Source organism: Salminus brasiliensis, chromosome 10 (assembly GCF_030463535.1).
Source record: "Salminus brasiliensis chromosome 10, fSalBra1.hap2, whole genome shotgun sequence".
Taxonomy (NCBI): Eukaryota; Metazoa; Chordata; class Actinopteri; order Characiformes; family Bryconidae; genus Salminus; species Salminus brasiliensis.
Genome location: NC_132887.1, coordinates 30,184,088 through 30,189,416, shown reverse-complemented (window position 1 = coordinate 30,189,416; position 5,329 = coordinate 30,184,088). Strand labels below are relative to the sequence as shown.

Here is a 5,329-nt window from a genome sequence, read left to right as displayed (position 1 = left end):
TCGGTGCATACCCTGCATAGGCCAGCAGGATAAAAGTTTCAATGTTGTTGTTCAAACTAGCACTAAGACTATGTAATATTTTCAGAATCTTGAATTGTTCACATGTCAACGCACACAACTAATCTGCAAACTTTAACACCCATCATTTTTTACGCAAAATGTCTTTTTGGCCCAAACTTCCTCCTGTAGGTCACTTTCTTTACAGAGCCTAGTGACGTACTAGTGGCTTTATTTAGTGATGTAAACACAGCATCACTTCTGTTGAGCTCAGAGGGTAGATTACTCTTTATGCTGAAATCTCATTAAATCTCATAACTAACTCTCATTCTCTTACCCCTTCCTCATCCCTCTCTCTCTCACACACACACAGCAGCTCCTCTTTTAGCTCTTAGCTTAATCCAGCAAAATAACTAATCATCCATTTATTACTTAAAGTTGTTGAAGCAGTTTTCTCTATTAAAGCTTCTGTGTCTGAGCTTTGTCATGTTCCAGACTAAAGTTCTCAAAACTACACTGAAATATTATAAGAAAAAAGGTTCCTCTTGCCAGTTTGTTTATTATTTGTTTATATAGTTGTTTATTTGTTTATTTATTATTTCCATCCACCCAAAAAACATGCAAGAACATGCTAGCAAGCATTTTAACTCATGATTAATCATAATAATCACAGAATATTGTTGTGATTGACATGATTAAACACAATTTGTTTTGTGGATTGACACCACTTGTTTTTATACAAAAGCTATCTGTCCTTCTCATCTGTCTTGCTTAGAGTGCTGTAAAATACTGGAAAAAAAACCTCACACCATCTCATTTCCATCTGCGTGAGAGGATTACTGGTAAACAGAGAACTTCTGCAACAGATTTTAATATGTAGCTTTATGTAAAAAAATTAATTTGCCTATGTGTGTAAAGCCAAAAATTACCAGGAGGTACAGCAGTGTGTTATTTGCATAGAGAAGAGCACACACACAACACACAACAAACAACACAACAAAGTGGCACCAGTATACAATATATATTTGCACTGGACTGTAATCTATGCTGCTTAGAATGCTTACACTATGCTGGTAGAATTGTATACTGTATTTTATGCTGTATGTAGTTTCTAGTGTATTACTCACTCCTAGCAGGCTTTGTATCTGTAGCCACAAAGTCAAATTATACATAAAGTGTGTATAGAGATGAGTGTGTATAAATGATGCACAGCTATACAAATCTCATCAAATGTAAATAAGCTAGCTGAGTCTTATTCAAAGTGTTTTTTATTAATACATTCTTAAACAAAAGTTGATATTTATTATGATTTTCAGCACATTTGGTGTATTTGCTTATGTGCTAGATTTAAGGCTTTTTTTTCAAGAACAATTTAAATGTAAATAATCAATTACCTCTTTTAAATATTTTAAAGTATTTAAATATACTGCTTTATAGTCAGTTTAACATATAATAGAGCTTATTCTTCAACCAGAATTTTTTTTTTATGTATTTTTCTTCTTATTAGAAGTAGTACTATTATTATTATCATTAGTAGTAGTAGTAGTAGTAGTACTGCCTTGGCAGCAGTAGAGTACTGTGAGTAGCTGGTGTTGACACATAATAGTGTTAACATTTAAATGTAAATTTACTTTTATGTGGCCTAATTTCAGTATGCAGACTGTATACATTACTAATACAATTACATATTTGATTAAATTACTCTTGTGACTTAAGCACCACTTCTTACGTTTCAGTTTCAGCAAAAGCATCTTGATAAAGACCTTCAGAGGAACATCTCAGTCTCCTGAAAAACATTGTTGTGTCCAATCACTGCCATCTATTAATATTCTCTCATCCTCCCTAACGACTTCCGAAATCACTTGATCCAGTGATATTTGACTGTGAAATGTACACAGGAAAGGACACCTTGAGTATTGTAATGAACATCAATCATTTCCTATGACTGGTGGCACCACAGGTCTATAGCAATGTAGAGGTTATGTTAGGGAAATCACTCCTGTGTGATGGAACAGAAATTTGTGACATTTGCACGGTGATTACACATTCAACACCCATACCAATCCATACATCATCGCTGTACAATAAAAAACATGTATCTCCAAAATTACGACTTTGCAGGAGAAGGAAAAAACCTCCGCAGCTTCCAATGGAAGTCAATGGAAAAAGATTTTATTCCAAGTCATTTTGGAGCATTTCTATTGGTCCATTAATCTAGAATTATTCACACAGTGAACATGGCAGATTCAGGGTTCAATGAATGAAAATGAAGATGTCATTGGACAGCGACAATATATTAATTGGTATAGGTGTTGAATGCTATAGACCTGTGGTGTCGTCAGTCATAAGAAAGATTGACGTTTAATGCAACTCTTGGTGTGTCCCCTCCTGTGTACATGTTTACCTGTGTACTAAACTGGTCATTTTTAACCTCCTGAGACCCAGACTTTTGCTTGGTGTGCATTTCTTTGGGATTAATAGAATCTAACATGTATAAAAACTAAATGTAGTCTTTGTACAGGAAGTTATTTTTGCAAAAAAGTTTTAAAAAATAATTATCATGGTGCAGAGAAGCAGAAATGTAATGTCCCTTAATGAGGACACAGGGTGTCAAGAGGTTAAGTGAAGCAGTACATAAATTCTGAAGAATTTAAGGTTAATATTTTAAAGTAATATTTTCGACTTACAGTAACTACAGAGTAACATACATCCAGCATCAACATCAGTGGATCCAAGTTTGTTGTCTATTCTTTTCAATGAATTTTTGGTCAAAACTAAACCTCCAAAGTTATGACCAAGATATATCACAAAAACAGTCCTCAGTAAGATTAAATTCAACAGTCCAAAAAAAATGGGGACTATTCTAGAGATGTAATAAACCATTAAATATATTGTATTTGTTCCTTACGTATGACATATTTTAGCCATCACAGAGGATTTATTGAAAGCACATTTCAGAGTGTGAGGGCTTCTTTCTTCTTTAAAAATAGTTAAAGAATAAAATTACTTATTTGCTACATGATATGAATGAACAAAATATGCATATAAACATTACACAACAGGTAAATGGGCTCAGAGATCAAATACCTCAGAAATGAGGTAGATGGTAGATGGAGAGACTTGACGGATATTTGTTAAATTTGTGCCTTTCCTGATCTACTGCGTTAAGACAGGTCACATGAGTAGATTTCTTCATAGATAACTACCCATAAACCTACAGAGGCATGAATGTATTTATCAAAGACCAACACAAGTCTGATTTGCAAGTGAAATCAACGAGAGGACTCTTATGAATGCCTGAAACACTGGTTGTGGACACATATCAAGTGGCTCTCTTCAGGTAAGGCCTTTCACTGCTTCAGCTGTTTCAGTATTCAATTATATATCTGATTAATAAGTGAATGCAGAATTTGTTAACATTGTGAGGGTCCGTATATGGCATTATATTTTAGTTGGACTGATTCCTAACTTTTTACCAACTACATAATAATAAACCTGTAGTTTAAGTTGAGGTATTCCTGTCCCCAGCAGGCCCCAAAAGCTGAGAATAATGTTTTTGATTAAGTGGAGTTTCCTGTGGTCAGCAGCTCTGATGTCCTTTCATACTGTCTCATCTGAAAGTATGTTACACTTTAAAGCTTCTTCAGTTAATGCTGTTGCTTATTTGTCTGCATTATTCATTATTCATCCAATATTTCGATACCAAATAAGTAAAAATACTGCTCATGTCTAATGAAAAATAGTGCTTCTTTGAAGCCCTTAAAATGAATGAATTCATTTAATGAAATTAATTGTATGAACTGTATAAAGCATGTATTTTGCATTGTATGACTGCGTCAGTACAATTATTTAGTTGCACATGTTTTTTGGTCTTCTTAGATCTTACATGTTTTCGTTTAATTCTTTTTTAAGGCTGTGAAAAAACGATAACTATAGCTGATTTGTCATATACTAATGGTTCAACTAAAACATGCACCTGCAATTGTGAGTTTGCAATACATTCAAAAATAATATAATAAACTCAAAGATAAAAATAGTGGTGTTAATGATGATGTTTTTATGTTGTAGATGTTGCTTTTTTAGACACACAGTGCCCTTGTCAATTATCCATCATCAAACACAAGACGTCGCAGCCTATGATGTATGTTTCAGGTCAGTCTTTTTTAGGTCTTTTCCTTTTTTAAAGAAAGAGACAGATTTGGGCAATGCTTAATACTGTGTGTTAGTGTTGGGTAGTGTAGCATAGTGTAAACTTGCACTCAGAAGGTTTACGATTTACTTAAATGAAATCATGACTTAAATCAAAGTGAAGCTTTAAGCAGAACTTTACGTTGTACAGATTACTTACAATGGATTTTTACAATTTTACAATTTTACAAATGGATTTTAGTTTGATCAAAACAGGTCAGTTTTAAGTACATCAGTTCTGAAGAATGTAAAGTTAACATTTCAAAGTAATGTTTTCTACTTAACGCAACTCTACTTACAGTAACTACTGAATAACATACATTTACATTGGACCCAAGTTTGTTCTCTATTCTTCTTTTTTCAGAACTAAACCTCCAAAATCAAATATATGATCAAGATATATATATATATATATATATATATATATATATATATATATATCACAAAATGAGGACCAATTAACTATTATAATATTATAGTTATTATAAATATATATTATAAGTTAACCATTAAATATTATAATGTAATTGTCCCTTGCCTCATAAGTATGCTCGAGATGATGTTTTAATGTATAATTACTGCAGTAAAAGTAAAAGTCTCTTTCGGTTTCAACCATTTTTGAATGGTTTTGACCAGAGAAGGAGCAGGGAGGAAAAGTGTTCCCCCTTGTGAGTCTTGATTCCTCCCAAAGTTTGCAAGTGTCGTTTTATCCTGCTCACTGAGGGTTTTTTTGTTTTATATGCTGTGGGTCTCTTGTCTTATTTCTGGATTTCTGTTAAGCTGCTTTGTGACAACATCCCTTGTAAAATGTGCTATACAAACAGATTTGATCTGAAATGTGTTAGAGAATATACAGAAAATATTAATGTTAAATGTTAAAGGAAAAAAGTGAACAGTATTATGTTATACTTATATACTATATAAGCTCCCCGGACAAAAACATCACGTCACCTTGCGTGTTTAAGGTGGAAGTAACTTCAGGCTCCTGCAGATGACATTGCACAAGGATGATCAGGCTATAAAAACTGCAGGGTGTGTGACAGGATTCATAGACTGAGAAGAGGTGGTACAGTGCAGTGAATGTCTCATTGAATATATGGAAAATGGTTAGCAAAGCAGATGTTAATGATTGGTTAATGAAGAA

At 33.3% G+C, this 5,329-nt stretch overlaps 1 long non-coding RNA gene across 1 annotated transcript; it reads left to right on the top strand.

The window, feature by feature from the left end:
- The first annotated feature begins 3,579 nt into the window (after nucleotides 1-3,579).
- LOC140564584 (uncharacterized) lies at nucleotides 3,580-4,131 on the top strand. The gene is made up of 3 exons (XR_011980537.1): nucleotides 3,580-3,617; nucleotides 3,910-3,981; nucleotides 4,066-4,131. It is a non-coding gene; the product is annotated as an uncharacterized lncRNA (long non-coding RNA).
- The last annotated feature ends 1,198 nt before the right edge of the window (nucleotides 4,132-5,329 follow it).